The sequence below is a fragment of the Bos javanicus genome, chromosome 2 (genome assembly GCF_032452875.1).
Source record: "Bos javanicus breed banteng chromosome 2, ARS-OSU_banteng_1.0, whole genome shotgun sequence".
Lineage (NCBI taxonomy): Eukaryota > Metazoa > Chordata > Mammalia > Artiodactyla > Bovidae > Bos > Bos javanicus.
The window spans coordinates 66139294-66152784 of record NC_083869.1 but is presented as its reverse complement, the minus strand read 5'-3'; positions in this window follow the sequence as shown (position 1 = coordinate 66152784).

Sequence of the window (13491 nt, the reverse complement as noted above, 5' to 3'; positions counted from 1 at the left end):
TCAATAAACTAACATATAACCTAGTTGGCTAAACTACTTTCAAGTAAATTCACATATCAGACCATAATTTCAATTTAAAATATATTAATGATCACTTAGAAGATTAATATAAAACCTATAGCAATAATTTAGGATAATGTGAGAGATAAAAGTAATGTGTTTTTTAATAACTTCATTAGATTTTAAGACTCCTAATAAAAGTTTTGATACTTTATGAAAAAAAAAGCATATACTACTAAAAAACAACAGGTCCAGAATTTAACAGTATTGTAATTTTTTTCATTTTTATAAAAAAAAAAAAGCCTTAACATTATACCAAAGGTGAAATGAATCATGTATTTTTATTAATTAATAGATTTTATCAAATATACTATATATGCTCAGTCATGTCTGACTCTTTGTGACCCCATGAACTGTAGCCCATCAGGCTCCACTGTCCACATAATTCTCCAGGCAAGAATGCTGGAGTGGGTTGCCATTTCCTTCTCCAAGGGATCTTTCTGACTCAGGGATCGAACCCATGTCTCTTGTGTCTGCTGCACTGGCAGGCAGATTCTTTACTACTACATCACGTAGAAACCCCTAAGAATCATGAGTACTACTAGGAAAATTTAGTTTGAAGCACTCCACTCAAAAGTCCAATGCTACATACAGATAATTAACTGCACATTTCTCTACACTGGCTTCCCTGGTAGCTCAGCTTGGTAAAGACTCCAGCTGCAATGTGGGAGACCTGGGTTCGACCCCTGGGCTGGAAAGATACCCCAGAGAAGGAAAAGGCTACCCACTCCAGCACTCCAGCCTGGAGAATACAATGGACTGCATAGTCCACAAGGTCGCAAAGTGTAGATCATGATTGAGTGACTTTCACTTTCACTTTGGTCTACACTAGCATTTCCCACTCCAGTACTTTTGCCTGGAAAATCCCATGGATGGAGGAGCCTGGTGGGCTGCAGTCCATGGGGTCGCTAGAGTCGGACACGACTGAGAGGCTTCACTTTGACTTTTCACTTTCATGCATTGGAGAAGGAAATGGCAACCCACTCCAGTGTTCTTGCCTGGAGAATCCCAGGGACGGGGGAGCCTGGTGGGCTGCCGTCTATGGGGTCGCACAGAATCGGACACGACTAAAGTGACTTAGCAGCAGCAGCAGCAGCATTTCAATAATAACAACGAAAATGATTTTCCTGGAAACATAGCTTATTGATATTTTAGTGCACACAAAATTCAGTCTCTTTTTAAAAAGTACAAGGTGGGAGGATTTTAGTAAATTGATTTGAAAGCACAGTGTAGGTAAAAAATGTTTCCTTTACCCTGAAACATTCCCTCATGAGCTTTGGCAGAAAAACCTTTCCGTGGTCCCAGCCTCTCACAACTACTGATCTGTTTTCGTCTCTGCTTTTTTTTTTTGGTAGAATGTGGTAGAAATGGAATCACTGATGAACAGACTTGATCAAGATGTAATATATCAGGTTGCTTTTGTGTCTGGCTTATTTCACTCAGCACCATGTTTCCAAGACTCATACATACTGTGTGTGCTTCATTAGCTTGGCTTGGGTTATAACTGAATACTCCACCATGGGGCTTTCCTGATGGCTCAGATGGTAAAGAATCCACCTACCAATGCGGGAGACCCTGGTTTGATTCCTGAGTTGGGAAGATCCCCCGAAGGAGGAACAGGCTACCCACTCCAGTATTCTTGGGCTTCCCTGGTGGTTCAGCTGGTAGAATCCGCCTGCAATGTAGGAGACCTGGGTTCCATCCCTGGTTGAGAAGATCCCCTGGAAAATGGCAACCCACTCCAGCATTTTTGCCTGGACGATCCCATGGACAGAGGACCCTGGAGGGCTACAGTCCAAAGTTTTGCAAAGAGTCAGACATGACTCAGCAACTAACTTTTTCTTTCTTTCTTCTTTCTTGTTGTATTAATCATACACATATATCCCAATGCATGTACAGAGCCCACCCACTGCACTGGGGCAGGGGAAAAAAAAGTGCCAGGAGGCAAGGTTCACTGGCAGCTAAACTAGAGGCTGGATATACACGTACAATTTCACTTTTCACATGCGTTAAGAGTTCAATGGCTTTTAGGAAGTAAAGTGAGCCCTTTTCCTCCAACTATGCCAGTTGGAAAAGCAGTCACATGATAGTAATTGCATGCCAAGGGTCAGGTGGTTTATTTTAATCCCTACGTAAGAGAATTTATTGAATATAAGCTAAGTTTGTTTTGTAGTTTTAGAACCCATTTCAAATCATTTTAAACTATATCTAGCTCTTTGGCTGTCTGAAGGTGTTTTTCTTTCCAACACATTTCAGATCATAAGAATAAGTGTTGATAAGAACTGAAAAGAAATGCTTACTTCTAAAACATGGAAAAAAGTGTTTTCATGTTCAGTGCTTCTTAATGAGAGTCTCTTTTCTTTGCTCCCGCAGGACTCTGCCTTAGAGGAATGCATCTTTGACAATAGCTGAAGGGTAGAAAAGGGAAAATCACTAAATAAATATTATAATTAGCCCCACTATCCCACTCTACCATATATCTGAAATGGAAATACCAAAACCATTCAAATTCCTTCTTTCTAACAAGTTGATCAATCTTAATATAAGCATTTTTAATACAAGGAAAGACTGAAAGTCCTAAGAGTTTATAGTACCTTACTTAGTAAAGGAATCTCGCCCTTAGATGCCTATATTATTTTTGACAACTGGAAGCTGTGTACTTTTGTAAGATTTAGGATGGGTGATGGGTGAGGAAAATGCCTTTCTCTTATAAAGTGGAAAAAGTACTATTCTGAACATAGGTAAGTTCTCAGGTGGATACATTTTAGGGAATAAAATCCATACACATAGGCAAATTCAGTTCAGTTCAGTTGCTCAGTCATGTCCGACTCTTTGTGATCCCATGAACTGCAGTACGCTAGGCCTCCCTGTCCATCACCAACTCCCGGAGTCCACCCAAACCCATGTCCATTGTGTTGGTGATGCCATCCAACCATCTCATCCTCTGTCGTCCCCTTCTCCTCCTGCCCTCAATCTTTCCCAGCATCAGGGTCTTTTCAAATGAGTCAGCTCTTCGCATCAGGTGGCCAAAGTATTGGAGTTTCAGCTTAAACATCAGTCCCTCCAATGAACACCCAGGACTGATCTCCCTTAGGATGTATCTCCTTGCAGTCCAAGGGACTCTCAAGAGTTTTCTCCAACACCACAGTTCAAAAACATCAATCCTTCAGCACTCAGCTTTCTTTATAGTTCAACTCTCACATCCATACATGACTACTGGAAAAACCATAGCCTTGACTAGACGGACCTTGGTCAGCAAAGTAATGTCTCTGCTTTTTAATATGCTGTCTAGGTTGGTCATAACTTTCCTTTCAAGGAGCAAGCGTCTTTTAATTTCATGGCTGCAATCACCATCCACAGTGACTTTGGAGCCCAGAAAAATAAAGTCAGCCACTGTTTCCACTGTTTCCCCATCTATTTGCTGAGAAGTGATGGGACCAGATGCCATGATCTTAGTTTTCTGAATGTTGAGCTTTAAGCCAACTTTACCTAGAAATTGATATCCTTAAAACTGTCTGTGTGCATGAGTAGCTCTAATCAAGTTTAAAGGTGGTATATTTGGGACTTCTCTGAGGGTCCAGTGGTTTAGACTCCATGCTTCCAATGCCAGGTTTCAATTCCTGGTTGGGGACCTAAGATCCCACATGTTACATAGCACAGCCAAAACAAAAAAAGGAAAGAAGAATAAAGGCTGATATATTAAAGCACCCATCACCTCCATATCTCCTTGGGATGCAATTTCCTTTTAAATTCCCAAAACCAAAGAGTCTCATGATATCCCCTTTCCCTGAGCAATGAAGCTTCTTACTAACTCTGTCATTAAGACTTGTTATCAGGGGCTGCAAGAGGCCTTGGGCTTCCCAGGTGGCCAATGCAGGAGAGATAATAGACTGGGGTTTGATCCCTGGGTTGGGAAGATCCCCTGGAGGAAGGCATGGCAACCCACTCCAGTATTCTTGTCTGGAGAATCTCATGTACAGAGAAGCCTGGCAGGCTACTGTCCATAGAGTTGCAAAGAGCTTGACATAACTGAAGCAACTTAGCACACACACAAGAGGCCTTATTTCTACCCTTTTGAGGGAAGTTACTCTCTTTTTTCAAAGGTGACTTATCTTTCTAAAGGAGGCAACCCAGTTATTGCAAGTTTTCCGTACTTCATCTCTGGGGCTGAGGGCTGCTAGGGTGAGGTAGGCTAGCTTCAGTGATTTTAAGTTGAATTTTCTGGCATGCATCTCACTATAAAAAAGAGAAAACGAAAAATTTTCTCTTGTGCAGTATCTGATGCTAAGTTTACTAACATTCGAAAGGATATACTTGAAAAAGCAGTCTTGATAGGAGTAAGCAATATTGCTTAAACACATCCCTTTGATGTGAAAATGATTCCCCTGTGAGAGTCCCCTAAGTATCCAGACTTTACTGTGGGGTAGACAGAAGAACTCTACTTGTAGATTACCATAGCTGTTTCCATTAGTTAGCTCACTAAATAATGCAAAAGTGAGTCAGCACTTTAAGAATGAGTGAGGGATTTAGAGTTGGAAAGATAAAATTTCCATCTCTGGTCTGGCCCTTGCTAGATATATAATTTAGGGCAAGCAATCAAGTTTTAGTGTTGCCAACTATAAAATGAATATTAGATTACTAACTTCACGAGATTTGGGAGGATTAACTGAATTAACATATGTAAAGCACATAGCACAGCCACATGCCTGGCATAGTAGCCAATTAATAGAATTTTAGTTCCTTTTCTTTATTCATCATTTGCCACATCCAAAATTATTCAGAAGGAATGATATATCCATACTTCTCTCAAAAAGGAACCCTCCTACACTGTTGGTAGAAATATAAATTGGTGCAGTCACTATGGAAAACAGTATAGAGGTTCCTTAAGAAACTAAAAATAGAGCTACCATATGAACAAGCAATCCCACTCCTGGGCATATATCCGAAAAAGATGAAAACTCTCATTTGAAAAGATACATGCATACAAATGTTCATAGCACCACTTTCAAATAGACAAGAAATAAAAACAACCCAAGTGCCCATAGACCCTTGGAATATTATTCAGCCATAAAAAGAAATACTGCCATATGGAGCAATATGGATAACCCAAAAAATATCATTAAAAATGAAATCAGACAAAGAAAAATATATATTATATCACTTATATGTGGAATCTAAAATATAATACAAGTGAATCCACATACAAAACAGAAATAGTAAACAAACATATGGTTACCAAAGGGGAAAGAGGGGAAGGGATAAATTAGAATATGGAATTGAAAGATACTACTCTACATATCAGCCCTGGGATTTCTTTGGAGGGAATGATGCTGAAGCTGAAACTCCAGTACTTTGGCCACCTCATGCGAAGAGTTGACTCATTGGAAAAGACTCTGATGCTTTTCCAACTGGGGAGGGATTGGGGACAGGAGGAGAAGGGGACGACAGAGGATGAGATGGCTGGATGGCATCACTGACTCCATGGACGTGAGTCTGGGTGAACTCCCAGAGTTGCTAATGGACAGGGAGGCCTGGCGTGCTGCGATTCATGGGGTCACAAAGAGTTGGACACGACTGAGTGACTGAACTAAACTGAACTCTATATAAAACAGATAAGTAATAAGGATTTGCTATATACCACAGGGAACTATATAGCCACAGGGCTTCCCTGGTGGCTCAGACGGTAAAGCATCTGCCTGCAGTGTGGGAACCCGGGTTCGATTCCTGGGTCAGGAAGATCCTCTGGAGAAGGAAATGGCAATCCAGTCCAGCACTCTTGCCTGGAAAATCCCATGGATGGAGGAGCCTGATAGGCTACAGTCCATGGGGTCGCAAAGAGTCGGACACAAATGAGCGACTTCACAGGGAACTGTACTCAATAATTTACAATAATCAATAGTGGAAAATAATCTGAAATATATATCTATTTACAAGTGAATCATACTGTACACCTGAAACAATTGTAACTCAACTATACCTCAATTTTTAAAAAGACAAATAAATACTTCTCTCAGAAGATACAAAATGTTGAGAGACAGCTGGAGACAGGAACAAAAAGTTAATACAGATCCCACTAGAGACTACAAAAGAGGCACGCACAAAGTACTATGGAAGCACAAAACCCACAGCCAAGAAGCCAACCTTTCATATTCCATGTGATTTCATTCAGCTCAGTACAACAAACCATCATTGAGATCCCACTTTCTGCTCAGCATTACTGGGCCCAGTGGACATTTCAGAGGATGAACTTTGAACTCTGTCCTCTGATATTTTAGCTCAGAAGACAAGACTTACAGGAAATAACAGTACTTAACAAATATTTATTGAATGCCTTTCGTGTGCCAAGAACTAAACAAGGTGGGCTATGGCCCCTTCCAGAGCTAATACGTAGTAGTAGAAGTTTGTAAGTAAGAAATTAATCTATTAAAGAATTAATGCCACCCATTGACAAAGTGTCAAGAGGTAATAGAGAGGATAAGTGCCCTGGGAGGTCACAGAGGGTAGAGAAAATCATTAGTCGCTATCAGATTGCCCTCATTCTGAAGACATGGGTGGCCCTCTCTAAATATACTAAGTGAGAAAGAAATTCTTTTAGCTTTTATACCTTATGTAATTTAATATCTCTACTTTTCCCTCAGACTATTAGTGATGAAATGGCCTCAATCTACCAGGGTTGCATATTTCATGTGTGATATACAAACAGGCTGACAATATATCTACTCTAGTTTTGAACCAGTCATTCCATGTAAGGAACTTCTTGACTGTATACAGGTTGCATATTTCATGTGTGATATACAAACCATTCATTCTTCTATCTATTCTGAACTCTGCTCATAGATGCTCACCACTTCACCATTTGACTGAAGGTGACTGATTTTGGTTTGGTGTGGAGTCATATGAATAGATTAGGCTTAAAAGAAATATTTTAAATACTGATCCCAAAGGAGAGTTCATAACAACAGATATCAAATATTATATCTATAAAATATGACTCAAGATAATGGAGCTGACATGAGAATATGGGTCTTTAATTTTCCTAAACAGAAGACATTTTTTTATGGTAACATGATAGAGCAAAGTACATTATGCCAGCCATGAGAATTCCAAGAAACTGTCAACCTGAAAAGATACTGTCCATAGGGCATAGTGCTAAGAAATATTCTCCAATTTCACTAGCATTATTTACTTTTGATTTGAGAGTTTTTGGAAATACTATTTATTTACATGTCTGGTAATAGAATTTAGAAGACAAATCATCTTTCTCTTCCTTTCCATCCACTGTGCTGACCATGCCTCACATTGCCTCATGCCTGGCTCATCTCCAGGCTGTATACATCTAGAAGAAAGCAGTATGGCAGGGAATAAAGAGGGGAGACACTGGAAACAGACCTGTACACACAGCAGGGCTCCACTATTTGTCAGTAACTCTGGGAACTATTCACTTCTCTTAACATCAACTTTTGGATCAACAAAGTGAGGATGATATCATGGTCTATGCAGGATTATTATGAGAAGGTCATTAAGGATATAATAACCAGAAAACATCTTGTAATCAATAATCAAAGTTATATAATTATTGTAAGAGAAAGATTGAAGGAACTCTTTAAATGAGAATAAAGGCATTTATCACAACAAACTGTAGAAAATTCTTAAAAAGATAGGAATACCAGACCACCTTACCTGTTTCCTGAGAAACCTGTATACAGTCAAGAAGCAACAGTTAAAACCTTACATGGAAAAACTGACTGGTTCAAAACTGGGTAAGGAGTACAGCAAGGCTGTATATTGTCAGCCTGTTTTTTTAACTCATATACAGAGTACATCATGCAAAATGCCAGGCTGGGTGAATCATAAGCTGGAATCAAGATTGCTGGGAGAAATATCAACAACCTCAGATATGCAGATGATATCAGTCTAATGGTAGAAAGTGAAGAGGAACTAAAGAGCCTCTTGATGAGGGCGAAAGAGGACAGTAGAAAAAGCTGTTTAAAACTCAACATTCCAAAAACTAAGATCATGGCATCCAGTCCCATCACTTCATTGCTAACGGATGGGTAAAATGTGGGAACAGTGACAGATTTTGTTTCATGAGCTCCAAAATCACTGCAGACAGTGACTGCAACCATGAAATTAAGACGATTGCTGCTTGGAAGGAAAGCTATGACAAACCTAGACAGCATATTAAAAAGCAGAGATATCACTTTGCTGACAAAGGTCCACATAGTCAAAGCTATGGTTTTCTAGTAGTCATGTATGGATGTGAGAGTTGGACCAAAAAAATGACTGAGCACCAAAAAATTGATACCATTGAATTACGGTGCTGGAGATGTCTCTTGAGAGTTCCTTGGACAGCAAGGAGATCAAGTCAGTCAATCCTAAAGGAAATCAACCCTGATTCATTGGAAGGACTGATGCTGAAGCTCAAACTGCAATACTTTGGACTGATGACGTAAAGAGCTGACTCTTTGGAAAAGACCGTATTACTGGGAAAAATTGAGGGCAAGAGAAGTTAGATAGCTTCACTGACTCAATAGACACGAACTTGAGCAAATTCTCTAAGATAGTGGAGGACAGGGAAGCCTATTGTGCTGTGTCCACTGGGTTGCTGAACAACAAAGGCATCGAATTTAGTGGACTAGGGTGGGAGGCCATGGGGAACAATAGTCACTGATGTTCCTTAACTTTAAAGTCAATAATTTAACATTCTCAAATAAAAAGAGATCAGATAATAGTGCCCAAGAACTCTCCTTTAGAAAAAATTTTTCACAAATCCAGTCAATCAAAAGATGATTTAAGCAGCCTTAGTTTAATAGTCAATACAGAAAACCTCTCAGTATCTACAGAGATCTGAGAGGAAAAAGGGGGATTTAAGAAAATCCTATCCAAGTTGTTTTGTCCATAAGCTTAAAGACAACAGATGTTTCTAAGCATGTCAGAACTCAGAAAATGTAACTCCTAGAAGTAAATATAGAGGTAAGATTACGTAACTGTGGGAATTATGGTTACTGAACAGACTATGATTATTATAAACCTTGAAATTGTAAAAATAATAATATAACAATAAAAATTTGGAAGAAAGACAAAATGGTGAAAAAATATGAGTGCTAATTTTGTCATATTTCACAGTAGAAAGAGAATTGGTAGAGTGTAAGATTTCAATGTAAAATTTTAAAAAACATAATCTCTAAATTCTTACTGGGTTTCACATTATTTTGTCTTTATATAGAGAGAGATATAATATTTAAGACAAATATACCTCTTATAGTTAATAATATACTTATTTGAGTATTATTTGTGAAGTCCTCATATTTATTTGTGCTATCCTTTCCATTGGATTTCAATTTCTTTTTCATCTATAAAAACTGAGAAAAAATAAATGTAGTAATTTAATAAAATATAATAAGCCTTATCCTGTTCAGTAAATTTTATCTCTATAATTTTTTCAACTATATATTTACCTATCTCCACCTCAGTATAATGTATATTATTATATTATATATTACTTTATAGAATACTGTCTAGATGGTAATGATGGTAATTTATATGTGGCAGATATGATGGCAATTTATATGTGGCAGAATTTTAAGTAATATTTTAACTTTCTTTGTTATCCTTTTCATTGTTGTTTGAATTTTAAACACTTGACATGTCATTTTTTTAATCGGTAAAGACATTTTTTCTTTAAAAATATTTAAAAACTGGTTTCTTTTGGGAGTAGAACTTGACTAGAGAATACTTTTCATATAATGCATTTGGTACGATTTGGGTTGTGCATATGCATATGTGAAATACTGACATATATTCTTCTATACAAAGAAAAAAAAGGAAGGAAGCAAAGAAAAGATGGAGGAAAAATATATTTGCATGGTATAATAAGTTAATTCCTAATTTGTCTCATGTCTAAGAAAATATAACTCTAAAAGAAGGAGAACTACAGAGACTATCATATGGCTCTTGTGGTCCACTTTAGACTCTGCTCACTTTGCTGACATCCAGGCTCCACTACTTCACACATGCTCAGACTTCTTTGCCCTGCCGTCTGTACCTCTTGCCTGCCCTGACTACTAAAGTCATCACAGAACCCTATCTGTGCTCCAAACGTGCATGTCCAAAAGTATGAGGAAATAAACTTTCCTGGGGGGAGAATTTTGACAAGAGAGATACAGAGCCAGCAGATGCATTTTTTTCTCTCTGGCGGATGATTCTAACACCCAGTTTCTTTGAAGGAATTAAGCAATCGGTAGCATTGAACAATATCACGAACCTACGTCCATAGTTCATCAGGCACTCTGTCTATCAGATCTAGTCCCTTAAATCTATTTCTCACTTCCACTGTATAATCATAAGGGATTTGATTTAGGTCATACCTGAATGGTCTAGTGGTTTTCCCTACTTTCTTCAATTTAAGTCTGAATTTGGCAATAAGGAGTTCTAATGATCTGAGCCACAGTCAGATCCCGGTCTTGTTTTTGCTGACTGTATAGAGCTTCTCTATTTTTGGCTGCAAAGAATATAATCAATCTGATTTTGGTGTTGACCATCTGGTGATGTCCATGTGCAGAGTCCTCTCTTGTGTTGTTGGAAGAGGGTGTTTGCTATGAACAGTGTGTTCTCTTGGCAAAACTCTGTTAGCCTTTGCCCTGCTTCATTCTGTAATCCAAGGCCAAATTTGCCTGTTACTCCAGGTGTTTCTTGACTTCCTACTTTTGCATTCCAGTCCCCTATAATGAAAAGGACATCTTTTTTGGGTGTTAGTTCTAAAAGGTCTTATAGGTCTTCATAGAACTGTTCAACCTCAGCTTCTTCAGTGTTACTGGTTGGGGCATAGGCGTGGATAACCACGATATTGAATGGTTTGCCTTGGAAATGAACAGAGATCATTCTGTTGTTTTTGAGATTGCATCCAAGTACTGAATTTCAGACTCTTTTTTTGTCCATGATGCCTACTCCATTTCTTCTAAGGGATTCCTGCCCACAGTAGTAAATATAATGGTCATCTGAGTTAAATTTACCCATTCCAGTCCACTTTAGTTCGCTGATTCCTAGAATGTTGACGTTCACTCTTGCTGTCTCCTGTTCGACCACTTCCAATTTGCCTTGATTCATGGACCTAACATTCCAGGTTCCTATGCAATATTGCTCTTTACAGCATCAGACCTTGCTTCTATCACCAGTCACATCCACAACTGGGTATTGTTTTTGCTTTGGCTCCATCCCTTCATTCTTTCTGGAGTCATTTCTCCACTGATCTCCTGTAGCATATTGGGCACCTACTGAACTGGGGAGTTCCTTTTTCAGTATCCTATCATTTTGCTTTTTCATACAGTTCATGGAGTTCTCAAGGCAGGAATACTGAAGTGGTTTGCCATTCCCTTCTCCAGTGGACCACATTCTGTCAGACCTCTTCACCATGACCCATCCATCTCGGGTGGCCCCACAAGGCATGACTTAGTTTCACTGAGTTAGACAAGGCTCTGGTCCATGTGATCAGATTGGCTAGTTTTCTGTGATTATGATTTCAGTGTGTCTGCCCTCTGATGCTCTCTCGCAACACCTACAGTCTTACTTGGGTTTCTCTTACCTTGGACATGGGGACGTTTGACTATGCCAAAGCCTTTGACTGTGTGGATCACAAGAAACTGTGGAAAATTCTGAAAGAGATGGGAATATCAGACCACCTGACCTGCCTCTTGAGAAACCTGTATTCAGATCAAGAAGCAACAGTTAGAACTGGACATGAAACAAAAGACTGGTTCCAAATAAGAAAAGGAGTACGTCAAGGCTGTTTATTGTCACCCTGCTTATTTAACTTATATGCAGAGTCCATCATGAGAAATGCTGGGCTGCAAGAAGCACAAGCTGAAATCAAGATTGCCAGGAGAAATATCAAGAACCTCAGATATGCAGATGATACCACCTTTATGGCAGAAAGTGAAGAGGAACTAAAAAGCCTCTTGATGAGAGTGAAAGAAGAGAGGTACCTGGTGAGATGGACTTAGAGAACAAACTTATGGTTGCCAGGGAGGTGGAGGGGGGAGGGGATAGTTAGGGAGTTTGGGATCGATGTGTACTCACTGCTATGTTTAAAATGGATAGCCAACAAGGACCTGCTTTACAGCACACGGAACTCTGCTCCATATTATGTGGCAGCCTGGATACGAGGGGAGTTTAGGGGAGAATTGATACATATGTTTGTCTGAGTCCATGTGCTGTCCACCTGAAACTATCACAGCATTGTTGGGCTTCATAAGCTATATTCCAATATAAAATTAAAAGCTTATAAAAATGAAAAAAATTGGCTTAAAACTCAACACTCAGAAAACTAAGATCATGGCATCTGGTCCCATCACTTCATGGGAAATAGATGGGGAAACAGTGGAAATAGTGTCAGACTTTATTTTTCTGGGCTCCCAAATCACTGCAGATGGTGGTTGCAGTCATGAAATTAAAAGACACTTACTCCTTGGAAGGAAAGTTATGACCAACCTAGACAGCATATTCAAAAACAGAGACATTACTTTGCCAACAAAGGTCCATCTAGTCAAAGCTATGGTTTTTCCAGTGATCATGTATGGAGGTGAAAGTTGGACTGTGAAGAAGGCTGAGCACCGAAGAACTGATACTTTTGAACTGTGGTGTTGGAGAAGACTCTTGAGAGTCCCTTGGACTGCAAGGAGATCCAACCAGTCCATTCTGAAGGAGATCAGCCCTGGGATTTCTTTGGAAGGAATGATGCTAAAGCTGAAACTCCAGTACTTTGGCCACCTCATGCGAAGTGTTGACTCATCGGAAAAGACTCTGATGCTGGGAGGGTTGGGGGCAGGAGGAGAAGGGGACAACAGAGGATGAAATGGCTGGATGGCATCACCAACTCAATGGACATAAACTTGCAGGCAAACTCTGGGAGATAGTGAAGCCTGGTGTATTGCCATCCATGGGGTCTCAAGGAGTCGGACACAACTTAGAGACTGAACAACAGCAAAAATCAGAAGACAAAGCCTGTAACAGAAAATTGCTTTAAAAAATATCCCATTGTGAGGACAGGTGAATTAAAGTTCTTTCTGGAGAAGACTGCTTTTTTCAAATGATATGCATTATCTGGTGTATTTATGAAGCACACTAATGTCTTCACTATACTATAGTATGAACTAGTTCTACAGTTTTCAAGCAGGGAAAAATCTGACAAGCGAATGTCATATAGAACAGAAAAATGTGTGGTGAAGAAGTAAAACATCATAAGCATTGACCTTGGGAGGAAGGCCTTGAAAGTAGTTTTCCCAGTTGGGTTAACTGGAGAAATGGAGAGGCTGAGACTATAACTAAAAGTAAGAATAGGGGCATTTCATAAAAACTGATCTTAGAGAAATTTTTGTCACATTGTATTTGGAAAACTTGCCTATAATCTGCTTTGGCCACAGACAAATCCCAATG